This window comes from Schistocerca cancellata, chromosome 10, assembly GCF_023864275.1.
Source record: "Schistocerca cancellata isolate TAMUIC-IGC-003103 chromosome 10, iqSchCanc2.1, whole genome shotgun sequence".
Classification (NCBI taxonomy): Eukaryota; Metazoa; Arthropoda; class Insecta; order Orthoptera; family Acrididae; genus Schistocerca; species Schistocerca cancellata.
The window spans coordinates 22,472,648-22,487,366 of NC_064635.1; positions in this window are offsets into that span (position 1 = coordinate 22,472,648).

The window sequence follows — 14,719 nt, forward strand, 5'->3', positions numbered from 1 at the left end:
TCCCCAAATAGCAAAACTCCTTTACTACTTTAAGTGTCTCATTCCCTAATCTAATTCCCTCAGCATCACCCGACTTAATTCGACTACATTCCATTATCCTCGTTTTACTTTTGTTGATGTTCATCTTATATCCTCCTTTCAAGACACTGTCCATTCCATTCAATTGCTCTTCCAAGTCCTTTGCTGTCTCTGACAAAATTACAATGTCATCGGCGAACCTAAAAGTTTTTATTTCTTCTCCATGGATTTTAATACCTACTCCGAATTTTTCTTTTGTTTCCTTTACTGCTTGCTCAATATACAGATTGAATAACATCGGGGAGAGGCTACAACCCTGTCTTACTCCCTTCCCAACCACTGCTTCCCTTTCATGTCCCTCGACTCTTATAACTGCCATCTGGTTTCTGTACAAATTGTAAATAGCACAGCACATAGCACATAGCACACAGCACATAGAAGTTCATAAAATAAAATAAATTTCTACAATACATACGGCTGTTGGTAAATTATTGCATCAAGAAGTTTGCGTCAGTTCTCCGTTTATTTGCCGCAGATGCAGTCTTCGTTGTCGACCACGCTCGTGGCCAAAAACTTACGACCATCTGCTTAACAGCTTTGTTGTCCATCTTTGGAACAAAATACTTCACTGATTGTGCATATCATATCACGGATCCGATTGTTTGTTGGTAGGTTTGTGGCATTAGATATCTCCCGCAGGTTACGTAATTCGCATAAAAAACGGGCTGCGGAAGATTAAAACTGTGCGCCAGACCAAGACTCGAACTCGGTACCTTTGCCATTTGCGGGCAAGTGTTCTAGGAACGTAGGAGACGAAGTACTGGCAGAAGAAAAGCCGTGAGGCCGGATCATGAGTCGCGCTTGGGTAGACAACTTGCCCGCGGAAGGCAAAGGTCCCGAGTCCGAGTCTCGGTCCGGAACACAGTTTTAATCTGCCAGGGAGTTTCATATCAGCGCACACTCCGCTGAAAATTGAAAATCTCATTTTGGAAAGATCCCCCAGGCTGTGGCGAAGCCATGTCTCCGCAGTATCCTTTCTTCCAGGAGTGGTAGTTCTGCAAGGTCCACAAGAGAGCTTCTGTAAAGTTTGGAAGGTAGGAGACGAGGTACTCACTGTAGAACCGGTTTAGCTCCGAGACACGGACGATTATAATGCTAACAGGTGGCAGCGCTGTCGGGAAAGACACCAAGCATTAAGGGACTCAGGTAGTTGGCAGCTGTCAGCGTGTCTTTGTTTACTACCGCACGTCCAATGGAAGCGCAAGAGTACCTATAATACTACTCCCACCTGCCTGCGTCCGTGACGCGCTGCACGTTTCGAACTGCCGCTCACCTCCATGACGGCGTTTTTGGACACGACCAACGACCTGTTGTTGTTGTTGTTGTTATCTTCAGTCCAGAGATTGGTTTGATGCAGCCCTCCATGGCAACTCTATCCTGTGCAAGCTTCTTCAGCTCCCGTTACCTACTGCAATCTACATCCTTCTGAATCTGTTTAGTGTATTCATCTCTTGGTTCCCCTCTACGATTTTTACCCTCCACGCTGCCCTCCAGTACTAAATTGGTGATCCCTTGATGCCTTAGAACATGTCCTACCAACCGATCCCTTCTTCTAGTCAAGCTGTGCTACAAATTTTTCTTCTCTCCAACTCCATTCAATACCTCCTCATTTGTTATGTGATCTACCCATCTAATCTTCAGTATTCTTCTGTAGCACCACATTTCGAAAGCTTCTATTCTCTTCATGTCCAGACTATTTATCGCCCACGTTTCACTTCCATACATGGCTACACTCCATACAAATACTTTCAGAAACCACTTCCTGACACTTAAATATATATACGATGTTAACAAATTTCTCTTCTTCAGAAACGTTGCGATTCCCAGTCTACATTTTATACCCTCTCTACTTCGACCATCATTAGTTATTTTGCTCCCCAAATAGCTAAACTCATTTACTACTCTAAGCGTCTCATTTCCTAATCTGATTCCCGCAGCATCACCCGATTTAATTCGACTACATTCCATTATCCTCGTTTTGCTTTTGTTGATGTTCATCTTACGTCCTCCTCTTAAGACACTGTCCATTCCGTTCAGCTGGTGTTACAGGTCCTTTGCTGTCTCTGATAGAATTACAGTGTCAACGACCTAGTGCAGCAAAAATGCGAAACGTTTCCATTGATAGAAGGTCGAATCCCGATGGTGCCGTGCCCAGTGCAATCGTAACTGACGGTGTAGTTCGGTCAACATGTGAACACGTCGCTGTGGTCAGCTGCGGAGCTCCATGTTCAACAATGTACCACGAACGGTGGACTCCGAAACACTTGTGCCTGCAACAGCCTCGTGCTCTGTCGGCAGAGATGCCACAGATTACCATCGATTCTACTTTATAGAGCAGACAAGCCTCCTAGCCCAACTTTCTGTGAAATGTCGTGAACCTCCAACCATTTAGCGCCTAGGGGTAGTTTCAGTGTACTTCCATCTCTTTCCGTAAATGCTCACGACAGTAGCACGTGGACATTCGAGCAGATTCGCCGTTTATGCGACATTCGTTCAAATGCTCTGCATAATAATAATTGCCCTTCCTCAAAGTCGCTTATCTCAAGGGATTTTCCCATTTGCAGCCCATATCGTCGATAGGGCGATCCCCGGTCTGCTCCTCTTATACAGGGTGTTTCAAAAATGACCGGTATATTTGAAGCGGCAATAAAAACTAAACGAGCAGCGATAGAAGTACACCGTTTGTTGAAATATGCTTGGGACAACAGTACATTTTCAGGCGGACAAACTTTCGAAATTACAGTAGTTACAATTGTCAACAACAGATGGCGCTGCGGTCTGGGAAACTCTATAGTACGATATTTTCCACATATCCACCATGCGTAGCAATAATATGGCGTAGTCTCTGAATGAAATTACCCGCAACCTTTGACAACGTGTCTGGCGGAATGGCTTCACATGCAGATGAGATGTACTGCTTCAGCTGTTCAATTATTTCTGGATTCTGGCGGTGCACCTGGTCTTTCAAGTGTCCCCACAGAAAGAAGTCACAGGGGTTCATGTCTGGCGAATAGGGAGGCCAATCCACGCCGCCTCCTGTATGTTTCGGATAGCCCAAAGCAATCACACGATCATCGAAATATTCATTCAGGAAATTAAAGACGTCGGCCGTGCGATGTGGCCGGGCACCATCTTGCATAAACCACGAGGTGTTCGCAGTGTCGTCTAAGGCAGTTTGTACCGCCACAAATTCACGAAGAATGTCCAGATAGCGTGATGCAGTAATCGTTTCGGATCTGAAAAATGGGCCAATGATTCCTTTGGAAGAAATGGCGGCCCAGACCAGTACTTTTTGAGGATGCAGGCACGATGGGACTGCAACATGGGGCTTTTCGGTTCCCCATATGCGCCAGTTCTGTTTATTGACGAAGCCGTCCAGATAAAAATAAGTTTCGTCAGTAAACCAAATGCTGCCCACATACATATCGCCGTCATCAATCATGTGCACTATATCGTTAGCGAATGTCTCTCGTGCAGCAATGGTAGCGGCGCTGAGGGGTTGCCGCGTTTGAATTTTGTACGGATAGAGGTGTAAACTCTGGCGCAGGAGACGATACGTGGACGTTGGCGTCATTTGGACCGCAGCTGCAACACGGCGAACGGAAACCCGAGGCCGCTGTTGGATCACCTGCTGCACTAGCTGCGCGTTGCCCTTTGTGGTTGTCGTACGCGGTCGCCCTACCTTTCCAGCACGTTCATCCGTCACGTTCCCAGTCCGTTGAAATTTATCAAACAGATCCTTTATTGTATCGCTTTTCGGTCCTCTGGTTACATTAAACCTCCGTTGAAAACTTCGTCTTGTTGCAACAACACTGTGTTCTAGGCGGTGGAATTCCAACACCAGAAAAATCCTCTGTTCTACGGAATAAACCATGTTGTCTACAGCACACTTGCACGTTGTGAACAGCACACGCTTACAGCAGAAAGACGACGTACAGAATGGCGCACCCACAGACTGCGTTGTCTTCTATATCTTTCACATCACTTGCAGCGCCATCTGTTGATGAAAATTGTAACTACTGTAATTTCGATAGTTTGTCCGCCTGAAAATGTACTGTTGTCCCAAGCATATTGCAACAAACGGTGTATTTCTATCGCTGCTCGTTTAGTTTTTATTGCCGTTTCAAATATACCGGTCATTTTTGAAACACCCTGTATATAGACTGTCCCACAAGAAGGTGTACGCGGTTATCTGTATTAAATAAAAGACACTATTATGAAAATGTGTTTACATCTAACTACATGTCATTACTAATGGCACAATTACCTAACAGAACAGCCTGTAGTCCCGATTCGGCCTGTTTCCCCGCTTTTGCACAGTAGATGTGTGACGTCACTGGTAGCGGCGGGGAGCGACCCGGCGCGGCGGCAGCTGGGCGCCACCGAGATACGAAAGTCAAACACCGGCTCCACTGTGCTCTGACGTAGGCAGCCGCTGTTTGCCCGCGGCGTTTTCTGCGCAGTTTCCGCAGCCGGATCCCGACGTCGCGGCGTTCCATCACGTCGAGCACAAATAAATTCCCGCTGCCGCTTTGATGCCTCCCAAAATTCTCCCTCGCGACTCTGCATTTACGCTCAGGGGCAGACGCGAGACTGACTAAAGCTGTCCTCACACGGGGCGAGTGAGGTAACGTTGACGTGGTGCTGTACGAGATTTGAGGCATCGCTCCCTTGTCACCTCAAGCTGAAGAGGCACTGGAGCGCATGAAGCACAAAATAAGTCGTGACATATTTCGGGAAAGCGCTACGAATAATAGGCAAGAACGCTATAAACATCACAAGTAGAATTTCAGAGGCGCCATAACGGATTTCTTCGTTTGCAGTTGACTGCCATACGTGCTAGGTTTTATATTCGAAGCGCTAATGCAAACGTCGGACTGGAATGCAAATGGAGCATTCGATTGACTTCAGTGACCTATGTCAAAATCAGTTTCATTACACACGCAGGCTACCATGTACACAAGCCACCAAAGACATCATATGACTCTTCTCATATATGAAATAAGGAAGAGTGAGTCCCTTAATAATCTTAGCAACATTTACTTCAGTTACCGCAAAATATCGAGTGAATCTCCCTCGGCCATTTTATCATTAATTATCCCCAAATATCCAGAATGAGATTTTCACTGCAGTGGAGTGTGGGCTGATATGAAACTTCCTGGCAGATTAAAACTGTGTGCCGGACCGAGACTCGAACTCGGGACCTTGTCCTTTGGCGGGTCCCGAGTTCGGGTCTCGGTCCGGCACACTGTTTTAATCTGCCAGGAAGTTTCATACCAGCGCACACTCCGCTGCAGAGTGAAAATCTCATTCTGGAAACATCCCCCAGGCTGTGGCTAAGCCATGTCTCCGCAATATCCTTTCTATCAGGAGTGCTAGTTCTGGAAGTTTCGCAGGAGAGCTTCTGTAAAGTTTGGAAGGTAGGAGACGAGGTAGTGGCAGAAGTAAAGCTGTGAGAACGGAGCGTGAGTCGTGCTTGGGTAGCTCAGACGGTAGAGCGCTTGCCCACGAAAGGCATAGGTCCCGAGTTCGAGTCTCGGTCGGGCACACAGTTTTAATCTGCCAGGAAGTTTCATATCAGCGCACACTCCACTGCAGAGTGAAAATCTCATTCTGGAAACATCCCCCAGGCTGTGGCTAAGCCATGTCTCCGCAATATCCTTTCTTTCAGGAGTACTAGTTCTGCAATGTTCGCAGGAGAGCTTCTGTAAAGTTTGGAAGGTAGGAGACGAGGTACTGGCAGAAGTAAAGCTGTGAGAACGGAGCGTGAGTCGTGCTTGGGTAGCTCAGATGGTAGAGCGCTTGCCAGCGAAAGGCAAAGGTCCCGAGTTCGAGTCTCGGTCCGGCACACAGTTTTAATCTGCTAGGAAGTTTCACCCCAAAAAATGTATAAAATAAGAATATCAGGCTACACGCCTTACAAGGGAACATCCCCATCGCACCCCCCTCAGATTTAGTTATAAGTTGGCACAGTGGATAGGCCTTGAAAAACTGAACACAGATCAATCGAGAAAACAGGAAGAAGTAGTGTGGAACTATGAAAAAATAAGCAAAATATACAAACTGGGTCGTCCATGCGTAAGATAGGCAACATTAAGGGCAATGTGAGGCGAGGAGCGCAATGGTCCCGTGGTTAGCGTGAACAGCTGCGGAACGAGAGGTCCTTGGTTCAAAACTACCCTCGACTGAAAAGTTTGCTTTCTTTAATTTCGCAAAGTTATGATCTGTCCGTTCGTTCATTGACGTCTCTGTTCACTGTAATAAGTTTAGTGTCTGTGTTTTGCGACCGCACCGCAAAACTGTGCGATTAGTAGACGAAAGGACGTGCCTCTCCAATGGGAACCGAAAACATTTGATCGCCAGGTCATAGGTCAACCAATTCCTCCACAGGAAAACACGTCTGATATTTTGTATACGACACTGGTGACAGCATGTGCGTCACATGACAGGAATATGTTGTCGACCCACCTAACTAGTACACTTGGCGAATGGGTGAAAAGATTCTTCTACCTTGCCCGATTTAGGTTTTCTTGTGGATGTAATAATCACTCCAAAAAAAGTGATGAAAACATAAGAGTTTTTCACATAAACAGAAAATAAAAAGTTAAAATTTTCGGTTGAGGGAAGATTTGAACCAAGGGCCTCTCGTTCTGCAGCTGTTCACGCTAACCACGGGACCACGGCGCTCCTCGCCTCACATTGCCCTTAATGTTGCCTATCTTACGCATGGACGACCCTGTTTGTATATTTTGCTTATTTTTTATAGTTCCACGCAACTTCTTCCTGTTTTCTCGATCGATCTGTGTTCAGTTTTTCAAGGCCTATCCACTGTGCCAACTTATAACTAAATCTGAGGGGGGTGCGATGGGGATGTTCCCTTGTTAGAAGAAACATAACATATAAAAAAAATTATCAGTCACTACGCTTTGTCTTGTCCAGTACAGCTATTATCGTAACAGACAAGACATGATACCTGGAAGCTATAAACTGAACCAACACAATACGTAACAGACAAATACTTTGCCACAAACACTGACTTAATATACTCCAAACAGTCAGGAACAGGATTACACAGAGAGGTAACAACTCATATCTCAATATATGCTAGTATATAAAAAAAAAGTAAGGGTTCCTTCCCTTTCCTTTTTGTACGTTTGGAGCCGTCGCTCCCCTTTCACCCAGTCCTCGAATACGGGTCGTACCAGATCGTTCAATAAAAAGAACAGAGAACAACAACATCACAGGCCGCAATAGGGTAGTGTTAGACACCAACGACGCACAACGCATAAACACTATAAAAACAGAAGCTTCTACATTGAAGAAAAAATGGTTCAAATGCCTCTAGGCACTATGGGACTTAACATCAGAGGTCATCAGTCCCCTAGACGTAGAACTACCTAAACCTAAGTAACGTAAGGACATCACACACATCCATGCCCGAGGCAGGATTCGAACCTGCGACCGTGGCAGCAGCGCGATTCCGGACTGAAGCCCCTAGAACCGCTCGGCCACAGCGGCCGGCTTCTACATTGTCGAGCCAAAGAAACTGGTAGACCTGCCTAATATCGTGTAGGGCCCCCGCGAGCAACACGATGTGGCATGGACTCGACTAATGTCTGAAGCGAACTGACTCGATGATTCCTGCAAGGCTGTCCACAAATCCGCAAGAGTATGAGGGAGTGGAGGTCTCTCCCGAACAGCACGTTGCAAGGCATCCCAGATATGCTCAATAACGTTCACGTCTGGGGTGGCCAGCGGAAGTATTTAAACACAGAAGAGTGTTCCTGGAGCCACTCTGTAGGAATTCTGGACGCGTGGGGTGTCGCATTGTCCTGCCGGAATTGCCTTATTCCGTCGCAATGCGCAATGGACATGAATGGATGCAGATGATCAGATAGGATGCTTACGTACGTGTCGCCTGTCAGAGTCACATCTACATGCAACTTCACACGCCCCACACCAGTACTGAACCTCAACCAGCTTGAACAGTCCCCTTCTGACATGCGGGGTATACGAGGTGCGGCTAGAAAAAAACCGGACTGATGCTGGAAAAAACATTTATTTACAATTATTTACAATTTCATGTTATCTCCTTCAATGTACTCTCCTCCTCGGTCTCTACACCGCTCCATACGAATTTTCCAGTGTTCATAGCAATGCTGCAGATCATTTTCGGTAAGTCCATACATTACTTCCGTCGCTTTTTCTTTTACTGCTTCAACAGTCTCAAATCTAGTTCCTTTCAAAGCTGACTTGACTTTAGGGAAAAGAAAAAAGTCACAGGGGGCCAAATCAGGTGAGTAGGGTGGATGATCTAAGATGGGAATGTGTTTTGCCAAAAACGTCTTCACTGACAACGCACTGTGAGCTGGGGCATTGTCTTGGTGAAGGATCTATGACTTTTTTCTCCACAAATCGTTCCGTTTTCTCCGTACTCGCTCACGTAGGGTAGCCAGGACGCTAATGTACACTCCCGGAAATGGAAAAAAGAACACATTGACACCGGTGTGTCAGACCCACCATACTTGCTCCGGACACTGCGAGAGGGCTGTACAAGCAATGATCACACGCACGGCACAGCGGACACACCAGGAACCGCGGTGTTGGCCGTCGAATGGCGCTAGCTGCGCAGCATTTGTGCACCGCCGCCGTCAGTGTCAGCCAGTTTTCCGTGGCATACGGAGCTCCATCGCAGTCTTTAACACTGGTAGCATGCCGCGACAGTGTGGACGTGAACCGTATGTGCAGTTGACGGACTTTGAGCGAGGGCGTATAGTGGGCATGCGGGAGGCCGGGTGGACGTACCGCCGAATTGCTCAACACGTGGGGCGTGAGGTCTCCACAGTACATCGATGTTGTCGCCAGTGGTCGGCGGAAGGTGCACGTGCCCGTCGACCTGGGACCGGACCGCAGCGACGCACGGATGCACGCCAAGACCGTAGGATCCTACGCAGTGCCGTAGGGGACCGCACCGCCACTTCCCAGCAAATTAGGGACACTGTTGCTCCTGGGGTATCGGCGAGGACCATTCGCAACCGTCTCCATGAAGCTGGGCTACGGTCCCGCACACCGTTAGGCCGTCTTTCGCTCACGCCCCAACATCGTGCAGCCCGCCTCCAGTGGTGTCGCGACAGGCGTGAATGGAGGGACGAATGGAGACGTGTCGTCTTCAGCGATGAGAGTCGCTTCTGCCTTGGTGCCAATGATGGTCGTATGCGTGTTTGGCGCCGTGCAGGTGAGCGCCACAATCAGGACTGCATACGACCGAGGCACACAGGGCCAACACCCGGCATCATGGTGTGGGGAGCGATCTCCTACACTGGCCGTACACCACTGGTGATCGTCGAGGGGACACTGAATAGTGCACGGTACATCCAAACCGTCATCGAACCCATCGTTCTACCATTCCTAGACCGGCAAGGGAACTTGTTGTTCCAACAGGACAATGCACGTCCGCATGTATCCCGTGCCACCCAACGTGCTGTAGAAGGTGTAAGTCAACTACCCTGGCCAGCAAGATCTCCGGATCTGTCCCCCATTGAGCATGTTTGGGACTGGATGAAGCGTCGTCTCACGCGGTCTGCACGTCCAGCACGAACGCTGGTCCAACTGAGGCGCCAGGTGGAAATGGCATGGCAAGCCGTTCCACAGGACTACATCCAGCATCTCTACGATCGTCTCCATGGGAGAATAGCAGCCTGCATTGCTGCGAAAGGTGGATATACACTGTACTAGTGCCGACATTGTGCATGCTCTGTTGCCTGTGTCTATGTGCCTGTGGTTCTGTCAGTGTGATCATGTGATGTATCTGACCCCAGGAATGTGTCAATAAAGTTTCCCCTTCCTGGGACAATGAATTCACGGTGTTCTTATTTCAATTTCCAGGAGTGTAGTAATGCTGATTCACTGTTTGTCCCTCTGGTACCCAATCAATGTGCACAATCCCTTTGATGTCAAAAAAAAACAATCATCATTGCCTTGAATTTCGATTTTGACATTCGTGCTTTTTTTGTCGTGGAGAACCAGGAGTTTTCCAATGCATCGATTGGCGTTTAGTTTCGGGATCGTAAGTAAAAAACCACGATTCATCGCAAGTAATAACATTTTGTAAGAAGGTGGGATCACTTTCAATGTTTTCCAGGATGTCAGAACAAATCATTCTTCGGCGTTCCTTCTGTTCAATTGTGAGACACTTTAGAACCATTTTTGAACACACTTTGTTCATGTTGAAACTTTCATGAAGAATCTGCCTAACACTTTCCTTGTCAACTCCTGTTAACTCAGACACTGCTCTGATTGTTAAACGGCGATCTTGTCGAACAAGTTTACCGATTTTTTCAATGTTTGCATCAGTTTTTGCTGACAATGGTCTGCCAGTGCGCGTGTCATCACTGGTGTCTTCGCGGCCATCTTTAAATCGTTTAAACCACTCAAACACTTGTGTTCGCGATAAACAATCATCGCCGTTGTAACATTACAAACGTTTCACTTGCAGATTTTCCTAGTTTGAAACAAAATTTGATGTTAACATGCTGTTCTTTCTGTACACTCAACATTTTCCGACGCACAGACAAAACGTCAACTACTTGGAACAGACGCCACGGGCAGACTGAGTGCAGGAGGCAGATGAAACTCGAGCAGTAGGCGGAGCGAGAGTCACGTGACAGGCCACGCGAGTTTCAGCCTTATTGCATTCGTTTTATTGTTTCGCCAGTACTAGTCCGGTTTTTTTCTAGCCACACCTCGTATGGATTCGTGAGGTTGTCTGCATACCCGTACACGTCCAACCGCTCGATACAATTTTAAGCGACTCTCGTCAGACCATGCGACACGTTTCCAGTCGTCAACAGTCCAGTTTGGTGCCGACGAGCCAAGTCGAGGCGTAAAGCTTTGTGTTGCGCAGTCATCAAGGGTACACGAGTGGGCCTTCGGCTCCAAAAGCCCATATGAATGATGTTGCTTTGAATGGTTCGCACTGAAATCTGCAGCAAATTGCGGAAGTGTTGCACTTCTGTCACGTTGAACGATTGTCTTCAGTCGTCGTTGGCCTCTTTCTCGCAGGATGTTTTTCCGGCCGCAACGATGTCGTAGATTTGATGTTTTTACCAGATTCCTGACAGCCATGGTGCACTGGTGAAATGATCATACGGGAAAATCCCCACTTCTACATCTACAACTACATTTCTACTCCGCAAGCCACCCAACGGTGTGTGGCGGAGGGCACTTTACGTGCCACTGTCATTACCTCCCTTTCCTGTTCCAGTCGCTTATGGTTCGCGGGAAGAACGACTGTCTGAGAGCCTCCGTGCGCGCTCTAATATCTCTAATTTTACATTCGTGATCTCCTCGGGAGGTATAAGTAGGGGGAAGCAATATATTCGATACCTCATCCAGAAACGCACCCTCTCGAAACCTGGCGAGCAAGCTACACCGCGATGCAGAGCGCCTCTCTTGCAGAGTCTGCCACTTGAGTTTGTTAAACATCTCCGTAACGCTATCACGGTTACCAAATAACCCTGTGACGAAACGCGCCGCTCTTCTTTGGATCTTCTCTATCTCCTCCGTCAACCCGATCTGGTACGGATCCCACACTGATGAGCAATACTCAAGTATAGGTCGAACGAGTGTTTTGTAAGCCACCTCCTTTGTTGATGGACTACATTTTCTAAGGACTCTCCCAATGAATCTCAACCTGGTACCCGCCTTACCAACAATTAATTTTATATGATCATTCCACTTCAAATCGTTCCGCACGCATACTCCCAGATATTTCACAGAAGCAACTGCTACCAGTGTTTGTCCCGCTATCATATAATCATACAATAAAGGATCCTTCTTTCTATGTATTCTCAATACATTACATTTGTCTATGTTAAGGGTCAGTTGCCACTCCCTGCACCAAGTGCCTATCCGCTGCAGATCTTCCTGCATTTCGCTACAATTTTCTAATGCTGCAACTTCTCTGTATACTACAGCATCATCCGCGAAAGCCGCATGGAACTTCCGACACTATCTACTAGGTCATTTATATATATTGTGAAAAGCAATGGTCCCATAACACTCCCCTGAGGCACGCCAGAGGTTACTTTAACGTCTGTAGACGTTTCTCCGTTGATAACAACATGCTGTGTTCTGTTTGCTAAAGAACTCTTCAATCCAGCCACACAGCTGGTCTGATATTCCATAGGCTCTTACTTTGTTTTTCAGGCGACAGTGCGGAACTGTATCGAACGCCTTCCGGAAGTCAAGAAAAATAGAATCTACCTGGGAGCCTGTATCTAATATTTTCTGGGTCTCATGAACAAATAGAGCGAGTTGGGTCTCACACGATCGCTGTTTCCGGAATCCATGTTGATTCCTACATAGCAGATTCTGAGTTTCCAAAAACGACATGATACTCGAGCAAAAAACATGTTTTAAAATTCTACAACAGATCGACGTCAGAGATATAGGTGTATAGTTTTGCGCATCTGCTCGACGACCCTTCTTGAAGACTGGGACTACCTGTGCTCTTTTCCAATCATTTGGAACCTTCCGTTCCTCTAGAGACTTGCGGTACACGGCTGTTAGAAGGGGGGCAAGTTCTTTCGCGTACTCTGTGTAGAATCGAATTGGTATCCCGTCAGGTCCAGTGGACTTTCCTCTGTTGAGTGATTCCAGTTGCTTTTCTATTCCTTGGACACTTATTTCGATGTCAGCCATTTTTTCGTTTGTGCGAGGATTTAGAGAAGGAACTGCAGTGCGGTCTTCCTCTGTGAAACAGCTTTGGAAAAATGTGTTTAGTATTTCAGCTTTACGCGTGTCATCCTCTGTTTCAATGCCATCATCATCACGGAGTGTCTGGATATGCTGTTTCGAGCCACTTACTGATTCAACGTAAGACCAGAACTTCCTAGGATTTTCTGTCAAGTCGGTACCCAGTATTTTACTTTCGAATTCACTAAACGCTTCACGCATAGCCCTCCTTACGCTGACTTTGACATCGTTTAGCTTCTGTTTGTCTGAGAGGTTTTGGCTGCGTTTAAACTTGGAGTGAAGCTCTCTTTGCTTTCGCAGTAGTTTCCTAACTTTGTTGTTGTACCACGGTGGGTTTTTCCCGTCCCTCACAGTTTTACTCGGCACGTACCTGTCTAAAACGCATTTCACGATTGCCTTAAACTTTTTCCATAAACACTCAACATTGTCAGTGTCGGAACAGAAATTTTCGTTTTGATCTGTTAGGTAGTCTGAAATCTGCCTTCTATTACTCTTGCTACCTCGGAGATGCTGTCTCCCATGGCTCGTACGCCGAATATAACGCGCACTTAAATCTCGGTAACCTGGCGTTGTAGCAGCAGTAACCGATCTAACAACTGTGCCAGACACTTGTTGTCTTATACAGGCGTTGAACCAATAACAGGCAAGAACGCTCCCGACGTTACAAGCAGACTTTCCGAGTCACCATCCCGAATTTCATCGTTTATAGTTCAATGCCATATTTTGTAGGTTTTATGTTATACCTGTAAATGTTATTACAAAAAGGGGTTACTGACATTAGCTGCGTGTGGGTATTGATTTAAGTCAAAGGGGAAAGTTGAAAATTTGTGCCGGCTCCGGATTTCTGCTTACTAGGCAGCTGCTCCGACAATTTTTTTAAAATTATTTATTAAAGGATCTTAGCTTCCTGGAGCCCAAATGGAGGGGTGGGAGCGAAGTGGACAGGGACTGCAACCCGAGAACTGGCCACTATGTCCCGTTCACTCCACCCAAAAAAGAAGCAAAGTACACGGAATGTAGAGAAGGAGTACATAAAACATGAGTGATTTATTTATTTATTCAGTTAATAGTTATTAAAATCACCGAGAATATCAGGACACCGGATTCGCGAGGAGGAAGGAGCGGCAAGTTGGCAGATTCGGTGAGACTATCGACGCGTAGTTTTGCGGAGAAGAACGCTCCAATGAAGAGACAATAACCGGTTCTAGGAATGGAGGAGGCGTGGATCAGCTCCTCACTGCAGTAACACCCCAACTACATGGTCGGTTAAAAAAGACACTGCAACGGAAACTGGAAAAAAATTGTCTGCATTTGGGATTTCGGACAACAGCACGATGGACTTCACTGAAGAAGTGCCAGAAATCAAGGACATTTTTCTCGCTGTCGACACACAAGTAGCGAACTCCGTGTCCACAAATCGACTTTACAACGTTCGTCTTCGCTTGAAATGGCTCTGAGCACTATAGGAATTCAATCTGAGGTCATCAGTTGTCTACAACTTATAACTACTTAAACCTAACTAACTTAAGGACATCACACACGTCCATGCCCGAGGCAGGATTCGAACCTGCGACCCGTAGCAAGCGCGCTGTTCAAGAACGGCATCGAAAAGCATGTTGATAATATAAAATGATTCACTTTGTGTATATTTGTCAAATATGCTTAAGTATCAAAGTAGTTTATTTTGAAAATATGGCAAATGGTTCAAATGGCTCTGAGCACTATGGGACTTAACATCTATGGTCATCAGTCCGCTAGAACTTACAACTACTTAAACCTAACTAACCTAAGGACAGCACACAACACCCAGCCATCACGAGGCAGAGAAAATCCCTGACCCCGCCGGGAATCGAACCCGGGAACCCGGGCGTGGGATGCGAGAACG